General features: G+C 46.1%; 1 protein-coding gene across 1 annotated transcript in view; it reads left to right on the forward strand.

Moving 5' to 3' along the window:
* Nucleotides 1–25,823, forward strand: part of LOC144695011 (catenin alpha-3-like) — a 1,693,436-nt gene that overhangs the window by 897,385 nt on the left and 770,228 nt on the right. The window lies entirely within an intron of this gene.

Genomic DNA, 25,823 nt, shown 5'->3' on the forward strand with positions numbered 1-25,823 from the left:
TATTGAGTTTACACACTGACTCAACACGAGTACTATCGAGTTTACACACTGACTCAGCACAGTTACTATCGAGTTTAGACACTGACTCAGCACGAGTGCTATCGAGTTGACACACTGACTCAGCACGGGCATTGTCGAGTTTGCACACTCACGCAGCACGGGCATTATCTAGTTTAGACACTCACTCAGCACAGGTACTATCGAGTTTACACACTGACTCAGCACAGGCATTATTAAGTTTAGACACTGACTCAGCTAGGACATTATCGAGTTTAGACACTGACTCAGCATGGGCATTATCGAGTTTAGACACTGATTCAGCACGGGTGCTATCGAGTTTACACACTGACTCAGCACGGGTACTATGGAGTTTGCACACTGACTCAGCACGGGTACAATCGAGTTTACGCACTGAATTAGCACGGGTACTATCGAGTTTACACACTGAGTCAGCATGATTACTATCGAGTTTACACACTTACTCAGCACTGGTATTATTGAGTTTACACACTGACTCAGCACGGGTACTATCAAGTTTACACACTGACTCAGCACGGGCATTATTGAGTTTAGACACTGACTCAGCACGGATACTATCGAGTTTACATACTGACTCAGCACGGGTACTATCGAGTTTACGCACTGACTTAGCATGGGTGCTATCGAGTATAGACACTGACTCAGCACGGGCATTATCGAGTTTAGACACTGACACAGCATGGGCATTATCGAGTTTAGACACTGACTTAGCACGGGTACTATCGAGTTTACACACTGACATAGCATGGGTACTATCGAATTTATACACTGACTCAGCGGGGGTACTATCAAGTTTACACAGTGACTCAGCACGGGTACTATCGAGTTTACACACTGACTCAGCACGGGTACTATTGAGTTTACGCACTGACTTAGCACGGATACTATTGAGTTTACACACTGACTCAGCATGGGTACTATCGAGTTTACACACTGACTCAGCAGGGGTACTATCGAGTTTACACACTTACTCAGCACGGTTACTATCGAGTTTACACACTGACTCAGCACGGCTACTATCGAGTTTACACACTGACTCAGCACGGGTCCTATCGAATTTAAACACTGACTCAGCACGGGCATTATCGAGTTTGGACACTGACTCAGCACGGGTATTATCCAGTTTGGACACTGGCTCAGCACGGTCTTTATTGATTTTACACAATCACATAGAACGGGCATTATAGAGTTTACGCACTGACTGAGCATGGGCATTATCGAGCTTAGACACTGATTCAGCATGAGTGCTATCGAGTTTATACACTGACTCAGCACGGGTACTATCGAGTTTACACACTGACTCAGCACGGCTACTATCGAGTTTACACAATGACTCAGCACAGCTACTATCGAGTTTACACACTGACTCAGCACGGGTATAATCGAGTTTACACACTGACTCAGCATGGGTACTATCGAGTTTAAACACTGACTCAGCACGGGCATTATCCAGTTTGGACACTGTCTCAGCATGGGCATTATCGATTTTACACACTCACACAGCACGGGCATTATCGAGTGTAGATACTGATTCAGCACGAGTGCTATCGAGTTTATACACTGACTCAGCACGGGTGCTTTCGAGCTTACACACTAACTCAGCACGGGCATTATCGAGTTTAGATACTGAGTCAGCACGCGCATTATCGAGTTTAGACACTGACTCAGCACGGGCATTATCGAGTTTAGCCACTAACTCAGCACGGGTGCTATCGAGTTTAGACACTGACTCAGCATGGGCGTAATCGAGTTTAGACACTGACTCAGCACAGGTGTTATCGAGTTTACACACTGACTCAACGCGGGCATTATCGAGTTTAGACACTGACTCAGCATGGGCATTATCGAGATTAGACACTGACTCAGCACGGTTGCTATCGAGTTTAGACACTGACTCAGCACGGGCGTTATCGAGTTTAGACACTGACTCAGCACAGGTGCTATCGTGTTTACACACTGACTCAGCAAGCGTACTATCGAGTTTACACAATTACTTAGCACAGGTATTCTCGAGTTTACGCACTGACTTAGCACAGGTACTATCGAGCATATACACTGGCTCAGCACGGGCATTATCGAGTTTAGACACTGACTCAGCACGGGTACTATTGAGTTTACACACTGACTCTGCACGGGCATTATCGAGTTTAGACACTGTCTCAGCACGGGTGCTATCGAGTTTACACACTGACTCAGCACAGGTACTATCGAGTTTACATACTGACTCAGCACGGGTTCTATCGAGTTTACACACTGACTCAGCACGGGTACTATCGAGTTTACGCACTGAATGAGCACGGGTACTATCGAGTTTACACACTGACTCAGCATGGTTACAATTGAGTTTACACACTGACTCAGCACGGGTACTATCGAGTTTACACACTGACTCAGCACGGGTACTATCGAGTTTACACACTGACTCAGCACGGCTACTATCGAGTTTACACACTGACTCAGCACGGCTACTATCGAGTTTACACACTGACTCAGCACGGCTACTATCGAGTTTACACACTGACTCAGCACGGGTACTATCGAGTTTACACAATGACTCAGCACGGCTACTATCGAGTTTACACACTGACTCAGCACGGGTACTATCGAGTTTAAACACTGACTCAGCGCGTCTGCTATCGAGTTTAAACACTGACTCAGCACGGGCATTATCCAGTTTGGACACTGACTCAGCATGGGCATTATCGATTTTACACACTCACACAGCACGGGCATTATCGAGTTTAGATACTGATTCAGCACGAGTGCTATCGAGTTTATACACTGACTCAGCACGGGTGCTTTCGAGCTTACACACTGACTCAGCACGGTCATTATCGAGTTCAGACACTGACTCAGCACGGGCATTATCGAGTTTAGACACTGACTCAGCATGGGCATTATCGAGTTTAGACACTGACTAAGCATGGGTGCTATCGAGTTTACACACTGACTCAGCACGGGTACTATGGAGTTTGCACACTGACTCAGCACGGGTACAATCGAGTTTACGCACTGAATTAGCACGGGTACTATCGAGTTTACACACTGAGTCAGCATGATTACTATCGAGTTTACACACTGACTCAGCACGGGTATTATTGAGTTTACACACTGACTCAGCATGGGTACTATCGAGTTTACACACTGACTCAGCACGGGCATTATTGAGTTTAGACACTGACTCAGCACGGGTACTATCGAGTTTACACACTGACTCAGCACGGGTACTATCGAGTTTCCGCACTGACTCAACACGGGTACTATCGAGTTTAAACACTGACTCAGCACAGGTGCTTTCGAGTTTACACACTGACTCAGCACGGCTACTATCGAGTTTACACACTGACTCAGCACGGCTACTATCGAGTTTACACACTGACTCAGCACGGGTACTATCGAGTTTACACAATGACTCAGCACGGCTACTATCGAGTTTACACACTGACTCAGCACGGGTACTATCGAGTTTACACACTGACTCAGCATGGGTACTATCGAGTTTAAACACTGACTCAGCGCGGCTGCTATCGAGTTTAAACACTGACTCAGCACGGGCATTATCCAGATTGGACACTGACTCAGCATCGGCATTATCGAGTTTAGACACTGACACAGCATGGGCATTGTCGAGTTTAGACACTGACTTAGCACGGGTACTATCGAGTTTACACAAGACATAGCATGGGTACTATCCAGTTTACGCACTGACTGAGAACAGGTACTATCGAATTTATACACTGACTCAGCACGGGCATTATCGAGTTTAGACACTGACTCAGCACGGGTACACTCGAGTTTACACACTGACTCAGCACGGGTACTATTGAGTTTACGCACTGACTTAGCACGGATACTATCGAGTTTACACACTGACTCAGCATGGGTACTATCGAGTTTACACACTGACTCAGCAGGGGTACTATCGAGTTTACACACTTACTCAGCACGGTTACTATCGAGTTTACACACTGACTCAGCACGGCTACTATCGAGTTTACACACTGACTCAGCACGGGTACTATCGAGTTTACGCATTGAATGAGCACGGGTAATATCGAGGTTACACACTGACTCAGCACGGGTACTATCGAGTTTAAACACTGACTCAGCACTGCTGCTATCGAATTTAAACACTGACTCAGCACGGGCATTATCGAGTTTGGACACTGACTCAGCACGGGCATTATCCAGTTTGGACACTGGCTCAGCACGGTCTTTATCGATTTTACACAATCACACAGAACGGGCATTATCGAGCTTAGACACTGATTCAGCACGAGTGCTATCGAGTTTATACACTGACTCAGCACGGGTACTATCGAGTTTACACACTGACTCAGCACGGGTACTATCGAGTTTACACACTGACTCAGCACGGCTACTATCGAGTTTACACGCTGACTCAGCACGGCTACTATCGAGTTTACACACTGACTCAGCACGGGTACTATCGAGTTTAAACACTGACTCAGCACGGGTACTATCGAGTTTAAACACTGACTCAGCACGGGCATTATCCAGTTTGGACACTGACTCAGCATGGGCATTATCGATTTTACACACTCACACAGCACGGGCATTATCGAGTTTAGATACTGATTCAGCACGAGTGCTATCGAGTTTATACACTGACTCAGCACGGGTGCTTTTGAGCTTACACACTGACTCAGCACGGTCATTATCGAGTTCAGACACTGACTCAGCACGGGCATTATCGAGTTTAGACACTAACTCAGCACGGGTGCTATCGAGTTTAGACACTGACTCAGCATGGGCGTAATCGAGTTTAGACACTGACACAGCATGGGCATTATCGAGTTTTGACAGTGACTCAGCACAGGTGTTATCGAGTTTACACACTGACTCAGCACGGGTACTATCCAGTTTACAGACTAACTCAGCACGGGTACTATCGAGTTTACGTACTGACTGAGCACAGGGGCTATCAAGTTTACACACTGATTCAGCGCGGGTACTATCGAGTTTACACACTGACTCAGCTCGGGTATTATCGAGTTTACGTACTGACTGAGCACAGGGGCTATCAAGTTTACACACTGACTTAGCACGGATACAATCGAGTTTACACACTGACTCAGTATGGGTACTATCGAGTTTAGAGACTGACTTAGCATGGGTACTATCGAGTTCACACACTGACTCAGCTCGGGTATTATCGAGTTTACGTACTGACTGAGCACAGGGGCTATCAAGTTTACACACTGACTTAGCACGGATACAATCAAGTTTACACACTGACTCAGCACGGGTACTATCGAGTTTACACACTGACTCAGCAGGGGTATTATCGAGTTTACACACTGACTCTGCACGGGTACTATTGAGTTTAGAGACTGACTCAGCACGGGTACTATCGAGTTTAAACACTGACTCAGCACTGCTGCTATCGAGTTTAAACACTGACTCAGCATGGGCATGATCCAGTTTGGACACTGACTCCGCACGGGCAATATCGATTTTACACAATCACACAGAACGGGCATTATCGAGTTTAGACACTGACTGAGCATGGGCATTATTGAGTTTAGACACTGATTCAGCACGAGTGCTATCGAATTTAAACACTGACTCAGCACAGGCATTATCGAGTTTGGACACTGACTCAGCACGGGCATTATCCAGTTTGGACACTGGCTCAGCACGGTCTTTATCGATTTTACACAATCACACAGAACGGGCATTATCGAGTTTACGCACTGACTGAGCATGGGCATTATCGAGCTTAGACACTGATTCAGCACGAGTGCTATCGAGTTTATACACTGACTCAGCACGGGTACTATCGAGTTTACACACTGACTCAGCACGGGTACTATCGAGTTTACACACTGACTCAGCACGGCTACTATCGAGTTTACACGCTGACTCAGCACGGCTACTATCGAGTTTACACACTGACTCAGCACGGGTACTATCGAGTTTAAACACTGACTCAGCACGGGTACTATCGAGTTTAAACACTGACTCAGCACGGGCATTATCCAGTTTGGACACTGACTCAGCATGGGCATTATCGATTTTACACACTCACACAGCACGGGCATTATCGAGTTTAGATACTGATTCAGCACGAGTGCTATCGAGTTTATACACTGACTCAGCACGGGTGCTTTTGAGCTTACACACTGACTCAGCACGGTCATTATCGAGTTCAGACACTGACTCAGCACGGGCATTATCGAGTTTAGACACTAACTCAGCACGGGTGCTATCGAGTTTAGACACTGACTCAGCATGGGCGTAATCGAGTTTAGACACTGACACAGCATGGGCATTATCGAGTTTTGACAGTGACTCAGCACAGGTGTTATCGAGTTTACACACTGACTCAGCACGGGTACTATCCAGTTTACAGACTAACTCAGCACGGGTACTATCGAGTTTACGTACTGACTGAGCACAGGGGCTATCAAGTTTACACACTGACTCAGCGCGGGTACTATCGAGTTTACACACTGACTCAGCTCGGGTATTATCGAGTTTACGTACTGACTGAGCACAAGGGCTATCAAGTTTACACACTGACTTAGCACGGATACAATCGAGTTTACACACTGACTCAGTATGGGTACTATCGAGTTTAGAGACTGACTTAGCATGGGTACTATCGAGTTTAGAGACTGACTTAGCAGGGGTACTATCGAGTTTACACACTGACTCAGCTCGGGTATTATCGAGTTTACGTACTGACTGAGCACAGGGGCTATCAAGTTTACACACTGACTTAGCACGGATACAATCAAGTTTACACACTGACTCAGCACGGGTACTATCGAGTTTACACACTGACTCAGCAGGGGTATTATCGAGTTTACACACTGACTCAGCAGGGGTACTATCGAGTTTAGACACTGACTCTGCACGGGTACTATTGAGTTTAGAGACTGACTCAGCACGGGTACTATCGAGTTTAAACACTGACTCAGCACTGCTGCTATCGAGTTTAAACACTGACTCAGCATGGGCATGATCCAGTTTGGACACTGACTCCGCACGGGCAATATCGATTTTACACAATCACACAGAACGGGCATTATCGAGTTTAGACACTGACTGAGCATGGGCATTATTGAGTTTAGACACTGATTCAGCACGAGTGCTATCGAGTCTATACACTGACTCAGCACGGGTACTATCGAATTTACACACTAACTCAGCACGGGCATTATCGAGTTTACACACTGACTCAGCACGGGTACTATCGAGTTGACACACTTACTCAGCACGGGTACTATCGAGTTTACACGCTGACTCAGCACGGGCATTATCGAGTTTATACACTGACTCAGCACGGGTACTATCGAGTTTACACACTGACTCAGCACGTGCATTATCAAGTTTAGACACTGACTCAGCAAGGACCTTATCTAGTTCAGATACTGATTCAGCCCGGTACTATTGAGTTTACACATTGACTAAGCACGGGCATTATCGAGTTTAGACACTGACTCAGCACGGGTGCTATCGAGTTTACACACTGACTCAGCACGTGTACTATCGAGTTTAAACACTGACTCAGCACTGCTGCTATCGAATTTAAACACTGACTCAGCATGGGCATTATCCAGTTTGGACACTGACTCAGCACGGGCATTATCCAGTTTGGACACTCACACACCACGGGAATTATCGAGTATAGACACTGACTTAGCACGGGTGCTATTGAGTTTACACACTGACTCAGCACGGGCATTATCGAGTTTACGCACTGACTCAACACGGCTACTATCGAGTTTACACACTGAGCACGGGCATTATCGAGTTTAGACACTGACTCAGCACGGGCATTATCGAGTTTAGACACTGACTCAGCACGGGTGCTATCGAGTTTAGACACTGACTCAGCACGGGCATTATCGAGTTTAGACACTGACTCAGCACGGGTACTATCGAGTTTAGACACTGACTCAGCACGGGCATTATCGAGTTTACACACTGACTTAGCATGGGCATTATCGAGTTTAGACACTGACTCAGCATGGGTACTATCGAGTTTAGACACTGACTCAGCATGGGCATTATCGAGTTTAGACACTGACTCAGCACGGGCATTATCGAGTTTAGACACTGACTGAGCACAGGTACAATCGAATTTATTCACTGACCCAGCACGGGTATTATCGAGTTTAGACACTGACTCAGCACGGGTACTATCAAGTTTACACACTGACTCAGCACGGGTACTATCGAGTTTACACACTGACGCAGCACGGGTACTATTGAGTTTATGCACTGACGTAGCACGGATGCTATCGAGTTTACACACTGACTCAGCACGGGTACTATCGAGTTTACACACTGACTGAGCACGGGCACTATCGAGTTTACACACTGACTGAGCATGGGTACTATCGAGTTTAAACACTTACTCAGCACAGGTGCTATCGAGTTTACACACTGACTCAGCACGGGTACTATCGAGTTTAGACACTGACTTAGCACGGGTCCTATCGAGCTTACACACTGACACAGCACGGGCATTATCAAGTTTAGACACTGACTCAGCACGGGAACTATCGAGTTTACACACTGACTCAGCACGGGTACTATCGAGTTTACACACTGACTCAGCACGGGCATTATCAAGTTTAGACACTGACTCAGCAAGGACCTTATGTAGTTTAGATACTGACTCAGCACGGGCATTATCGAGTTTAGACACTGACTCAGCACGGGTGCTATCGAGTTTACACACTGACTCAGCACGGGTACTATCGAGTTTACACACTGACTCAGCATGGTTACTATCGAGTTTACACACTGACTCAACACGGGTACTATTGAGTTTACACACTGACTCAACACGAGTACTATCGAGTTTACACACTGACTCAGCACAGTTACTATCGAGTTTAGACACTGACTCAGCACGAGTGCTATCGAGTTGACACACTGACTCAGCACGGGCATTGTCGAGTTTGCACACTCACGCAGCACGGGCATTATCTAGTTTAGACACTCACTCAGCACAGGTACTATCGAGTTTACACACTGACTCAGCACGGGCATTATCAAGTTTAGACACTGACTCAGCTAGGACATTATCGAGTTTAGACACTGACTCAGCATGGGCATTATCGAGTTTAGACACTGACTCAGCATGGGCATTATCGAGTTTAGCCACTAACTCAGCACGGGTGCTATCGAGTTTAGACACTGACTCAGCATGGGCGTAATCGAGTTTAGACACTGACTCAGCACAGGTGTTATCGAGTTTACACACTGACTCAACGCGGGCATTATCGAGTTTGGACACTGACTCAGCATGGGCATTATCGAGATTAGACACTGACTCAGCACGGGTGCTATCGAGTTTAGACACTGACTCAGCACGGGCGTTATCGAGTTTAGACACTGACTCAGCACAGGTGCTATCGAGTTTACACACTGAATCAGCATGGGCATTATCGATTTTACACACTCACACAGCACGGGCATTATCGAGTTTAGATACTGATTCAGCACGAGTGCTATCGAGTTTATACACTGACTCAGCACGGGTGCTTTCGAGCTTACACACTGACTCAGCACGGTCATTATCGAGTTCAGGCACTGACTCAGCTAGGACATTATCAAGTTTAGACACTGACTCAGCATGGGCATTATCGAGTTTAGACACTGACTCAGCACGGGTGCTATCGAGTTTACACACTGACTCAGCACGGGTACTATGGAGTTTGCACACTGACTCAGCACGGGTACAATCGAGTTTACGCACTGAATTAGCACGGGTACTATCGAGTTTACACACTGAGTCAGCATGATTACTATCGAGTTTACACACTGACTCAGCACTGGTATTATTGAGTTTACACACTGACTCAGCATGGGTACTATCGAGTTTACACACTGACTCAGCACGGGCATTATCGAGTGTACACACTGACTCAGCACGGGTACTATCGAGTTTACGCACTGACTCAACACGGGTACTATCGAGTTTAAACACTGACTCAGCACAGGTGCTTTCGAGTTTACACACTGACTCAGCACGGCTACTATCGAGTTTACACACTGACTCAGCACGGCTACTATCGAGTTTACACACTGACTCAGCACGGGTACTATCGAGTTTACACAATGACTCAGCACGGCAACTATCGAGTTTACACACTGACTCAGCACGGGTACTATCGAGTTTACACACTGACTCAGCATGGGTACTATCGAGTTTAAACACTGACTCAGCGCGGCTGCTATCGAGTTTAAACACTGACTCAGCACGGGCATTATCCAGATTGGACACTGACTCAGCATCGGCATTATCGAGTTTAGACACTGACACAGCATGGGCATTATCGAGTTTAGACACTGACTTAGCACGGGTACTATCGAGTTTACACAAGACATAGCATGGGTACTATCCAGTTTACGCACTGACTGAGAACAGGTACTATCGAATTTATACACTGACTCAGCACGGGCATTATCGAGTTTAGACACTGACTCAGCACGGGTACACTCGAGTTTACACACTGACTCAGCACGGGTACTATTGAGTTTACGCACTGACTTAGCACGGATACTATCGAGTTTACACACTGACTCAGCATGGGTACTATCGAGTTTACACACTGACTCAGCAGGGGTACTATCGAGTTTACACACTTACTCAGCACGGTTACTATCGAGTTTACACACTGACTCAGCACGGCTACTATCGAGTTTACACACTGACTCAGCACGGGTACTATCGAGTTTACACAATGACTCAGCACGGCTACTATCGAGTTTACACGCTGACTCAGCACGGGTACTATCGAGTTTAAACACTGACTCAGCGCGTCTGCTATCGAGTTTAAACACTGACTCAGCACGGGCATTATCCAGTTTGGACACTGACTCAGCATGGGCATTATCGATTTTACACACTCACACAGCACGGGCATTATCGAGTTTAGATACTTATTCAGCACGAGTGCTATCGAGTTTATACACTGACTCAGCACGGGTGCTTTCGAGCTTACACACTGACTCAGCACGGTCATTATCGAGTTCAGACACTGACTCAGCACGGGCATTATCGAGTTTAGACACTAACTCAGCACGGGTGCTATCGAGTTTAGACACTGACTCAGCATGGGCGTAATCGAGTTTAGACACTGACACAGCATGGGCATTATCGAGTTTTGACAGTGACTCAGCACAGGTGTTATCGAGTTTACACACTGACTCAGCACAGGTACTATCCAGTTTACAGACTAACTCAGCACGGGTACTATCGAGTTTACGTACTGACTGAGCACAGGGGCTATCAAGTTTACACACTGACTCAGCACGGGTACTATCCAGTTTACAGACTAACTCAGCGCGGGTACTATCGAGTTTACACACTGACTCAGCTCGTGTATTATCGAGTTTACGTACTGACTGAGCACAGGGGCTATCAAGTTTACACACTGACTTAGCACGGATACAATCGAGTTTACACACTGACTCAGTATGGGTACTATCGAGTTTAGAGACTGACTTAGCATGGGTACTATCGAGTTTAGAGACTGACTTAGCAGGGGTACTATCGAGTTTACACACTGACTCAGCTCGGGTATTATCGAGTTTACGTACTGACTGAGCACAGGGGCTATCAAGTTTACACACTGACTTAGCATGGATACAATCAAGTTTACACACTGACTCAGCACGGGTACTATCGAGTTTACACACTGACTCAGCAGGGGTACTATCGCGTTTAGACACTGACTCTGCACGGGTACTATTGAGTTTACACACTGACTCAGCACGGGCATTATCGAGTTTAGAGACTGACTCAGCACGGGTGCTATCGAGTTTACACACTGACTCAGCACGGGTACTATCGAGTTTAAACACTGACTCAGCACTGCTGCTATCGAATTTAAACACTGACTCAGCACGGGCATTATCGAGTTTGGACACTGACTCAGCACGGGCGTTATCCAGTTTGGACACTGGCTCAGCACGGTCTTTATCGATTTTACACAATCACACAGAACGGGCATTATCGAGTTTACGCACTGACTGAGCATGGGCATTATCGAGCTTAGACACTGATTCAGCACGAGTGCTATCGAGTTTATACACTGACTCAGCACGGGCATTATCCAGTTTGGACACTGACTCAGCATGGGCATTATCGATTTTACACACTCACACAGCACGGGCATTATCGAGTTTAGATACTGATTCAGCACGAGTGCTATCGAGTTTATACACTGACTCAGCACGGGTGCTTTCGAGCTTACACACTGACTCAGCACGGTCATTATCGAGTTCAGACACTGACTCAGCACGGGCATTATCGAGTTTAGACACTAACTCAGCACGGGTGCTATCGAGTTTAGACACTGACTCAGCATGGGCGTAATCGAGTTTAGACACTGACACAGCATGGGCATTATCGAGTTTTGACAGTGACTCAGCACAGGTGTTATCGAGTTTACACACTGACTCAGCACGGGTACTATCCAGTTTACAGACTAACTCAGCACGGGTACTATCGAGTTTACGTACTGACTGAGCACAGGGGCTATCAAGTTTACACACTGACTCAGCGCGGGTACTATCGAGTTTACACACTGACTCAGCTCGGGTATTATCGAGTTTACGTACTGACTGAGCACAGGGGCTATCAAGTTTACACACTGACTTAGCACGGATACAATCGAGTTTACACACTGACTCAGTATGGGTACTATCGAGTTTAGAGACTGACTTAGCATGGGTACTATCGAGTTTAGAGACTGACTTAGCAGGGGTACTATCGAGTTTACACACTGACTCAGCTCGGGTATTATCGAGTTTACGTACTGACTGAGCACAGGGGCTATCAAGTTTACACACTGACTTAGCACGGATACAATCAAGTTTACACACTGACTCAGCACGGGTACTATCGAGTTTACACACTGACTCAGCAGGGGTATTATCGAGTTTACACACTGACTCAGCAGGGGTACTATCGAGTTTAGACACTGACTCTGCACGGGTACTATTGAGTTTACACACTGACTCAGCACGGGCATTATCGAGTTTAGAGACTGACTCAGCACGGGTGCTATCGAGTTTACACACTGACTCAGCACGGGTACTATCGAGTTTACACACTGACTCAGCACGGGCATTATCGAGTTTAGACACTGTCTCAGCACGGGTGCTATTGAGTTTACACACTGACTCAGCACGGGCATTATTGAGTTTAGACACTGACTCAGCACGGGTGCTATCTAGTTTACAGACTGACTCAGCACAGGTACTATCGAGTTTACACACTGACTCAGCACGGGTACTATCAAGTTTACACACTGACTCAGCACTGGTACTATCGAGTTTACGCACTGAATGAGCACGGGTACTATCGAGTTTACACACTGACTCAGCACGGGTACTATCGAGTTTACGCACTGAATGAGCACGGGTATTATCGAGTTTACACACTGACTCAGCACAGGCATTATCGAGTTTAGACACTGACTCAGCACGGATTCTATCGAGTTTGCACACTGACTCAGCATGGGCATTATCGAGTTTAAACATTCACTCAGCACGGGTACTATCGAGTTTACACACTGACTCAGCACGGGTACTATGGAGTTTGCACACTGACTCAGCACGGGTACAATCGAGTTTACGCACTGAATTAGCACGGGTACTATCGAGTTTACACACTGAGTCAGCATGATTACTATCGAGTTTACACACTGACTCAGCACGGGTATTATTGAGTTTACACACTGACTCAGCATGGGTACTATCGAGTTTACACACTGACTCAGCACGGGCATTATTGAGTTTAGACACTGACTCAGCACGGGCATTATTGAGTTTAGACACTGACTCAGCACGGGCATTATCGAGTTTAGACACTGACTCAGCACGGGTACTATCGAGTTTACGCACTGACTCAACACGGGTACTATCGAGTTTAAACACTGTCTCAGCACAGGTGCTTTCGAGTTTACACCTGACTCAGCACGGCTACTATCGAGTTTACACACTGACTCAGCACGGCTACTATCGAGTTTACACACTGACTCAGCACGGGTACTATCGAGTTTACACAATGACTCAGCACGGCTACTATCGAGTTTACACACTGACTCAGCACGGGTACTATCGAGTTTACACACTGACTCAGCATGGGTACTATCGAGTTTAAACACTGACTCAGCGCGGCTGCTATCGAGTTTAAACACTGACTCAGCACGGGCATTATCCAGATTGGACACTGACTCAGCATCGGCATTATCGAGTTTAGACACTGACACAGCATGGGCATTATCGAGTTTAGACACTGACTTAGCACGGGTACTATCGAGTTTACACAAGACATAGCATGGGTACTATCCAGTTTACGCACTGACTGAGAACAGGTACTATCGAATTTATACACTGACTCAGCACGGGCATTATCGAGTTTAGACACTGACTCAGCACGGGTACACTCGAGTTTACACACTGACTCAGCACGGGTACTATTGAGTTTACGCACTGACTTAGCACGGATACTATCGAGTTTACACACTGACTCAGCATGGGTACTATCGAGTTTACACACTGACTCAGCAGGGGTACTATCGAGTTTACACACTTACTCAGCACGGTTACTATCGAGTTTACACCCTGACTCAGCACGGCTACTATCGAGTTTACACACTGACTCAGCACGGGTACTATTGAGTTTACGCATTGAATGAGCACGGGTAATATCGAGGTTACACACTGACTCAGCACGGGTACTATCGAGTTTAAACACTGACTCAGCACTGCTGCTATCGAATTTAAACACTGACTCAGCACGGGCATTATCGAGTTTGGACACTGACTCAGCACGGGCATTATCCAGTTTGGACACTGGCTCAGCACGGTCTTTATTGATTTTACACAATCACACAGAACGGGCATTATCGAGTTTACGCACTGACTGAGCATGGGCATTATCGAGCTTAGACACTGATTCAGCACGAGTGCTATCGAGTTTATACACTGACTCAGCACGGGTACTATCGAGTTTACACACTGACTCAGCACGGCTACTATCGAGTTTACACAATGACTCAGCACGGCTACTATCGAGTTTACACACTGACTCAGCACAGGTACTATCGAGTTTACACAATGACTCAGCACGGCTACTATCGAGTTTACACACTGACTCAGCACGGGTACTATCGAGTTTAAACACTGACTCAGCGCGTCTGCTATCGAGTTTAAACACTGACTCAGCACGGGCATTATCCAGTTTGGACACTGACTCAGCATGGGCATTATCGATTTTACACACTCACACAGCACGGGCATTATCGAGTTTAGATACTGATTCAGCACGAGTGCTATCGAGTTTATACACTGACTCAGCACGGGTGCTTTTGAGCTTACACACTGACTCAGCACGGTCATTATCGAGTTCAGACACTGACTCAGCACGGGCATTATCGAGTTTAGACACTAACTCAGCACGGGTGCTATCGAGTTTAGACACTGACTCAGCATGGGCGTAATCGAGTTTAGACACTGACACAGCATGGGCATTATCGAGTTTTGACAGTGACTCAGCACAGGTGTTATCGAGTTTACACACTGACTCAGCACGGGTACTATCCAGTTTACAGACTAACTCAGCACGGGTACTATCGAGTTTACGTACTGACTGAGCACAGGGGCTATCAAGTTTACACACTGACTCAGCGCGGGTACTATCGAGTTTACACACTGACTCAGCTCGGGTATTATCGAGTTTACGTACTGACTGAGCACAGGGGCTATCAAGTTTACACACTGACTTAGCACGGATACAATCGAGTTTACACACTGACTCAGTATGGGTACTATCGAGTTTAGAGACTGACTTAGCATGGGTACTATCGAGTTTAGAGACTGACTTAGCAGGGGTACTATCGAGTTTACACACTGACTCAGCTCGGGTATTATCGAGTTTACGTACTGACTGAGCACAGGGGCTATCAAGTTTACACACTGACTTAGCATGGATACAATCAAGTTTACACACTGACTCAGCACGGGTACTATCGAGTTTACACACTGACTCAGCAGGGGTATTATCGAGTTTACACACTGACTCAGCAGGGGTACTATCGAGTTTAGACACTGACTCTGCACGGGTACTATTGAGTTTAGAGACTGACTCAGCACGGGTACTATCGAGTTTAAACACTGACTCAGCACTGCTGCTATCGAGTTTAAACACTGACTCAGCATGGGCATGATCCAGTTTGGACACTGACTCCGCACGGGCAATATCGATTTTACACAATCACACAGAACGGGCATTATCGAGTTTAGACCCTGACTGAGCATGGGCATTATTGAGTTTACACACTGCCTCAGCACGGGTACTATCGAGTTTAAACACTGACTCAACGCGGCTGCTATTGAGTTTAAACACTGACTCAGCACGGGCATTATCCAGTTTGGATACTGACTCAGCATGGGCATTATCGATTTTACACACTAACACAGCACGGGCATTATCGAGTTTACACACTGACTCAGCACGAGTGCTATCGAATTTACACACTGACTCAGCACGGGAACTATCGAGTTTAGACACTGGCACAGCATGGGCATTATCGAGTTTAGACACTGATTGAGCACGGGCATTATCGAGTTTAGACACTGATTCAGCACGAGTGCTATCGAATTTACACACTGACTCAGCACGGGAACTATCGAGTTTAGACACTGGCACAGCATGGGCATTATCGAGTTTAGACACTGACTTAGCACAGGTACTATCGAGTTTACACACTGACATAGCACGGGTACAATCGAGTTTAGATACTGACTCAGCACGGGTACTATCGAATTTACACACTGACTCAGCAGGAGTACTATCCAGTTTACAGACTAACTCAGCACGGGTACTATCGAGTTTACGCACTGACTGAGCACAGGGACTATCAAGTTTACACACTGACTTAGCGCGGGTACTATCGAGTTTACACACTGACTCAGCACGGGTATTATTGAGTTTACGCACTGACTTAGCACGGATACTATCGAGTTTACACACTGACTCAGCAGGGGTACTATCGAGTTTAGACACTGACTCAGCACGGGCATTATTGAGTTTAGACACTGTCTCAGCACGGGTGCTATTGAGTTTACACACTGACTCAGCATGGGCATTATCGAGTTTAGACACTGTCTCAGCACGGGTACTATCGAGTTAACACACTGACTCAGCATGGTTACAATTGAGTTTACACACTGACTCAGCACGGGTACTATCGAGTTTACGCACTGAATGAGCACGGGTACTATCGAGTTTACACACTGACTCAGCATGGTTACAATTTAGTTTACACACTGACTCAGCACGGGTACTATCGAGTTTACACACTGACTTAGCACGGATACTATCGAGTTTACACACTGACTCAGCAGGGGTACTATCGAGTTTAGACACTGACTCTGCACGGGCACTATTGAGTTTACACACTGACTGAGCACGGGCATTATCGAGTTTAGAGACTGACTCAGCACGTGTGCTATCGAGTTTACACACTGACTCAGCACGGGTACTATCGAGTTTACACACTGCCTCAGCATGGGTACTATCGAGTTTAAACACTGACTCAGCGCGGCTGCTATCGAGTTTGGACACTGACTCAGCACGGGCATTATCGAGTTTACACACTGATTCAGCACGAGTGCTATCGAGTTTACACACTGCCTCAGCATGGGTACTATCGAGTTTAAACACTGACTCAGCACGGGTGCTATCGAGCTTACACAATGACTCAGCACGGTCATTATCGAGTTCAGACACTGACTCAGCATGGGCGTAATCGAGTTTAGACACTGACACAGCATGGGCATTATCGAGTTTACACACTGACTCAGCACGGGTACTATCGAGTTTACACAATTACTTAGCACGGGTACTATCGAGTTTACGCACTGACTTAGCACAGGTACTATCGAGTTTATACACTGGCTCAGCACGGGCATTATCGAGTTTAGACACCGACTCAGCACGGGTGCTATCGAGTTAACACACTGACTCAGCATGGTTACAATTGAGTTTACACACTGACTCAGCACGGGTACTATCGAGTTTACGCACTGAATGAGCACGGGTACTATCGAGTTTACACACTGACTCAGCATGGTTACAATTGAGTTTACACACTGACTCAGCACGGGTACTATCGAGTTTACACATTGACTTAGCACGGATACTATCGAGTTTACACACTGACTCAGCAGGGGTACTATCGAGTTTAGACACTGACTCTGCACGGGCACTATTGAGTTTACACACTGACTCAGCACGGGCATTATCGAGTTTAGAGACTGACTCAGCACGGGTGCTATCGAGTTTACACACTGACTCAGCACGGGTACTATCGAGTTTACACACTGCCTCAGCATGGGTACTATCGAGTTTAAACACTGACTCAGCGCGGCTGCTATCGAGTTTGGACACTGACTCAGCACGGGCATTATCGAGTTTACACACTGATTCAGCACGAGTGCTATCGAGTTTACACACTGCCTCAGCATGGGTACTATCGAGTTTAAACACTGACTCAGCACGGGTGCTATCGAGCTTACACACTGACTCAGCACAGTCATTATCGAGTTCAGACACTGACTCAGCATGGGCGTAATCGAGTTTAGACACTGACACAGCATGGTCATTATCGAGTTTAGACACTGACTCAGCACAGGTACTATCGAGTTTACACAATTACTTAGCACGGGTACTATCGAGTTTACGCACTGACTTAGCACAGGTACTATCGAGTTTATACACTGGCTCAGCACGGGCATTATCGAGTTTAGACACCGACTCAGCACGGGTGCTATCGAGTTTACACACTGACTCAGCACGGGCATTATCGAGTTTAGACACTGTCTCAGCACGGGTACTATCGAGTTAACACACTGACTCAGCATGGTTACAATTGAGTTTACACACTGACTCAGCACGGGTACTATCGAGTTTACGCACTGAATGAGCACGGGTACTATCGAGTTTACACACTGACTCAGCATGGTTAAAATTGAGTTTACACACTGACTCAGCACGGGTACTATTGAGTTTACACACTGACTTAGCACGAGTACTAACGAGTTTACACACTGACTCAGCACGGGTACTATCGAGTTAACACACTGACTCAGCACGGGTACTATCGAGTTTAAGCATCGACTCAGCACGGCTGCTATTGAGTTTAAACACTGACTCAGCACGGGCATTATCCAGTTTGGACACTGACTCAGCACGGGCATTATCGAGTTTAAACATTGACTCAGCACGGGTACTATCGAGTTTAAACACTGACTCTGCACGGGTACTATTGAGTTTACACACTGACTGAGCACAGGTACTATTGCATTTGCACACTGACTCAACACAGGTAATATTGAGTTTACAGACTGACTCAGCGCCAGTATTATCAATTATAGACACTGACTCAGCACGTTTACTATCGCCTTTACACAATGACTCAGCATGGGTACTATTGAGTTTACACACTGCCTCAGCACGGTTATACTGGTACTATCGAGCTTACCAACTGACTCAGCACGGGTAATATCGAGTTTACACTCTGACACGGGACAGGTATTATTGTGTTTACACTCTGAGACACCAACGGCACTATCGCAATTACACACTGAATCAGAACGGTATTATAGAGATTTCCACAATGACTCAGCGTGGATACAATCGAGTTTACACACTGACTGAGCACAATATTATTGAGTTTACACATTGACTCAGCCCGGTAATTATCGAGTTTACACACTGACTCAGCACGGGTGCTATCGAGTTTACACATTCACGCAGTACGGGTACGATTGAGTTTACATACTAACTCAGCATGGTATTATCGAATTTACACACTGAATCCGCACGGGGGCTATCGGGTTTACACGCGCACTCATTACGGGTGCTATCATGTTTACACACTGACTCAGCACAGGTACTTTTCAGCACGGGCATTATCGAGTTTATACACTGACTCAGCAAGGGTACTATCGAGTTTACACACTGACTCAGCGCGGGTACTATCGCGTTTAGACACTGACTCAGCACGGGTACTATCGAGTTTACACACTGACTCAGCGCGGGTACTATCGAGTTTACACACTGACTTAGCACGGGTACTATCGAGTTTACACACTGACTCAGCGCGGGTACTATCGAGCTTACACACTGACTCAGCACGGGTACTATCGAGCTTACACACTGACTCCGCACGGGCATTATCGAGTTTACACACTGACTCAGCGCGGGTACTATCGAGCTTACACACTGACTCAGCATGGGTACTGGCAAAATTAAACACTGAGTCAGCACGGGTACTATCGAGTTTACACACTGACTGAGCACAGGTACTATTGCGTTTGCACACTGATTCAACACAGGTAATATTGAGTTTACACACTATTATCGATTATAGACACTGACTCAGCACGTTTACTATCGCGTTTACATAATGACTCAGCATGGGTACTATTGAGTTTACACACTTATTCAGCACGGGTATACGGGTACTATCGAGCTTACCGACTGACTCAGCACGGGTAATATCGAGTTTACACTCTGACACGGGACAGGTATTATTGTGTTTACACTCTGAGACACCAAGGGCACTATCGCATTTACACACTGAATCGGAACGGTATTATAGAGATTTCCACAATGACTCAGCATGGATACAATCGAGTTTACACACTGACTCAGCACAATATTATTGAGTTTACACACTGTCTCAGCCCGGTAATTGTCGGGTTTACACACTGACTCAGCACGGGTACTATCGAGTTTACACACTGACTCAGCATGGGTACTATTGTGTTTACACACTTACTCAGTATGGGCGCTATCGAGTTTACACACTGACTCAGCACAGGTACTATTGCGTTTACACGCTGAATCAACACAGGTAATATTAAGTTTACACACTGACTCAACACCAATATTATTGATTATACACACTGAATCAGTATATTTACTATCACGTTTACACACTGACTCATCATGCGTACTATCGAGTTTACACACTGACTCAGCACAGGTACTATCGAGTTTACACGCTGACTCAGCACGAGTACTATCGAGTTTACACACTGACTCAGCACGGGTACTTTTCAGCACGGGCATTATCGAGTTTATACACTGACTCAGCACGGGTACTATCGAGTTTACACACTGACTCAGCGCGGGTACTATCGAGCTTACACACTGACTCAGCACGGGTACTATCAAGCTTACACACTGACTCCGCACGGGCATTATCGAGTTTACACACTGACTCAGCGCGGGTACTATCGAGCTTACACACTGACTCAGCATGGGTACTGGCAAAATTAAACACTGAGTCAGCACGGGTACTGGCAAAATTAAACACTGAGTCAGCACGGGTACTATCGAGTTTACACACTGACTGAGCACAGGTACTATTGCGTTTGCACACTGACTCAACACAGGTAATATTGAGTTTACACACTGTATTATCGATTATAGACACTGACTCAGCACGTTTACTATCGCGTTTACATAATGACTCAGCATGGGTACTATTGAGTTTACACACTGCCTCAGCACGGGTATACGGGTACTATCGAGCTTACCGACTGACTCAGCACGGGTAATATCGAGTTTACACTCTGACACGGGACAGGTATTATTGTGTTTACACTCTGAGACACCAAGGGCACTATCGCATTTACACACTGAATCGGAACGGTATTATAGAGATTTCCACAATGACTCAGCATGGATACAATCGAGTTTACACACTGACTCAGCACAATATTATTGAGTTTACACACTGTCTCAGCACGGGTGCTATCGAGTTTACACATTGACTCAGCATGGTATTATCGAGTTTAAACACTGACTCATTACAGGTACTATCAAGTTTACACACTGACTCAGCACGGGTACAACTGACTTTACACAATGATCTAGCACAGGCAGTATCGGGTTTACACACTAACTCAGCACAATATTATCAATTTTACACACTGACTCAGCACGGGTACTATCAAGTTTACACACTGACTCAGCATGGTATTATCGAGTTTACACACTGATTCAGCACGGGCGCTATCGAGTTTATACACTGACTCAGCGCGGGTAATATCGAGTTTACACACTGATTCAGCATGGTATTATCGAGTTTACACACTGACTCAGAATGATATAATCGCGTTTAAACACTGACTCATAACGGGTGCTATCAAGTTTACACACTCACTGAGCACCGGTACTATCGAGTTTACACACTGATTCAGCATGGTATTATCGAGTTTAGACACTGACTCAGCACGGGTGCTATCGAACTTACACACTCACTCAGTAGTGGTGCTATCGAGCTTACACACTGACTGAGCACGGGTGCTATCAAGTTTAAACACTGACTCAGCACGGGCATTATGGATTTTACAAACTGACTCAGCACGGGTACTGTTGACTTTACAGTCTGACTCAGCATGGGTATCATCGATTTTACACACAGACTCACTAACGGCATTATTGAATTTACACACCAACTCGCATAGGTACTATTGCGTTTACACACTGACACAGCACAGGTACAATTGAGTTTACACGCTGACTGAGTGCCAGTATTATCGATTATACACACTGACTCAGCCCGGGTACTATTGCGTTTACCCACTGACTCAGCACGGGTACTATCAAGCTTACACACTGACTCAGCACGGGCATTATGGAGTTTACACACTGACTCAGCATGGTATTATCGAGTTTACACGCTGATTCAGCACGGGTGCTATCGAACTTACAAATTCAATCGGTAGTGGTGCTATCGAGCTTACACACTGACTCAGCACGGGTACTATGAAGTTTACACACTGACTCAGCACGGGCATTATGGAGTTTACACACTGACTCAGCACGGGTGCTATCGAACTTACACACTCACTCAGCAGTGGTCCTATTGAGCTTACACACTGACTCAGCATGTGTACTATCAAGTTTACACACTGATTCAGCAAGGGCTGTATGGAGTTTACACACTGACTCAGCACGGGTGCCATCGAACCTACACACTCACTCAGCAGTGGTGTTATCGAGCTTACACACTGTCTCAGCACGGGCATTATCTAGTTTACACACTGACTCAGCACGGGTGCGATCGGGTTTACACACTGACTCAGCATGGTATTATCGAGCTTGCACACTGACTCAGCACGGTATTATCGAGTTTACACACTGACTCAGCATGGTATTATCAAGTTTACACACTGATTCAGCACTGGTGCTATCGAACTTACACACTCACTCAGTAGTGGTGCTATCGAGCTTACACACTGACTCTGCACGCGCACTATCCAGTGTACACACTGACTCAGCACCGGCATTATGGAGTTTACACACTGACTCAGCACGGGTGCTACCGAACTTACACACTCACTCTGTAGTGGTACTGTCGCGTTTACACACTGACTCAACATGGTATTATCGACTTTACACACTGAATCAGCACGGGTGTTATCAAGTTTGCACACTTGACTCAGCACAGTATTATCGAGCTTACACACTGACTCAGCATGGTATTATCTAGTTTACACACTGACTCAGCATGGGTATTATCGAGTTTACACACTGATTCTGCACGGGTACTATCGAGTTTACACACTGACTCAGCATGGTATTATCAAGCTTGCACACTGACTCAGCATGGTATTATCAAGTTTACACACTTATTCAGCACTGGTGCTATCGAACTTACACACTCACTCAGTAGTGGTGCTATCGAGCTTACACACTGACTCAGCACAGGTACTATCGAGTTTACACACTGACTCAGCACAGGTATTATGGAGTTTGCCCACTGACTCAGCACGGGTATATCGAGCTTACAGTCTGACTCAGCACGGGTATATCGAGTTTACAGTCTGACTCAGCACGGGTACTATCCAGTGTACACACTGACTCAGCACGGGTACTATCCAGTGTACACACTGACTCAGCACGGGTACTATCAAGTTTACACACTGACTCAGCACGGGTATATCGAGTTTACAAACTGACTCAGTACGGGTACTATCGAATTTACACACCGACTCCAGCATGTTTTCCATCGGGTTTACACACTGACAGAGCCTGAGAATTATTGAGCTTACATGCTGACACAGCATGAATATATCGAGTTTATGCACTGACTCAGTGTGATCACCATCGCATTTACATAATTACTCAGCACGATATTATCAGGTTTGCACATTTGACTCAGCACGGGCGCTATCGAGTTTCCACATTGACACTGCACGGCTATTATCGAGTTTACACACTGACTCAGCATGGTATTATTGCGTTCCCACACTGACTCAACACGGGTACTATTGAGTTTACACACTGACTCAGCATGGTATTATTGCGTTCCCACACTGACCCAACACGGGTACTATTGAGTTTGCAGTCTGACTCAGCACGGGTGTTATCGAGTTAATACACAGACTCACTGACGGCATTATTGATTTTACACACCAACTCAGCACAGTTACGATTAAGTTTACACACTGACTCAGTACGGACGCTATCGAGTTTACACACTGACATAGCATGAGTACTATTGCGTTTACACGCTGAATCAACACAGGTAATATTGAGTTTACACACTGACTCAACACCAGCATTATTGATTATACACACTGTATCAGCATATTTACTATTGCGTTTACACACTGACTCAGCATGTGTACTATCGAGTTTACACGCTGACTCAGCACGGGTAGTATCGAGTTTACACACTGACACGGGACATGTATTATTGTGTTTACACACTCAATCAGCATGGTATTATAGAGTTTCCACACTGACTCAGCATGGGAACAATTGACTTTACACAATGACCTAGCACAGGCAGTATCGGGTTTACACACTAACTCAGCACAATATTATCGATTTTACACACTGACTCAATATGGGTACTATCAAGTTTACACACTGACTCAGCACGGGTACTATTGCGTTTACCCACTGACTCAGCACGGGTACGATCGAGCTTACACACTCACTCAGCACGGGCATTATGGAGTTCACACACTGACTCAGCATGGTATTATCGAGTTTACACGTTGATTCAGCACGGGTGCTATCGAACTTACACATTCAATCGGTAGTGGTGCTATCGAGCTTACACAATGACTCAGCACGGGTACTATGAAGTTTACACACTGACTCAGCACAGGCAGTATGGAGATAACACACTGACTCAGCACGGGTACTATCGAGTTTACACACTCACTCAGCACGGGCATTATGGAGTTTACACTGACTCAGCATGGTATTATCCAGTTTACACACTGATTCAGCACGGGTGCTATCGAACTTACATACTCAGTCAGTAGTGGTCCTATTGGGCTTACACACTGACTCAGCACGTGTACTATCAAGTTTACACACTGATTCAGCACGGGCTGTATGGAGTTTACACACTGACTCAGAACGGGTACTATCGAGTTTACACACTGACTCAGCACGGGCAGTATGGAGTTTACACACTGACTCAGCACGGGTACTATTGAGTTTACAGACTGCCTGAGCATGGCATTATCGAATTTACACACTGACTCAGCACGGGTGCCATCGAACCTACACACTCACTCAGCAGTGGTGCTATCGAGCTTACACACTGTCTCAGCACGGGCATTATCTAGTTTACACACTGACTCAGGACGGGTGCGATCGGGTTTACACACTGACTCAGCATGGTATTATCGAGCTTGCACACTGACTCAGCACTGTATAATCGAGTTTACATACTGACTCAGCATGG

Source organism: Cetorhinus maximus, chromosome 20 (genome assembly GCF_964194155.1).
Source record: "Cetorhinus maximus chromosome 20, sCetMax3.hap1.1, whole genome shotgun sequence".
NCBI classification, from domain to species: Eukaryota; Metazoa; Chordata; class Chondrichthyes; order Lamniformes; family Cetorhinidae; genus Cetorhinus; species Cetorhinus maximus.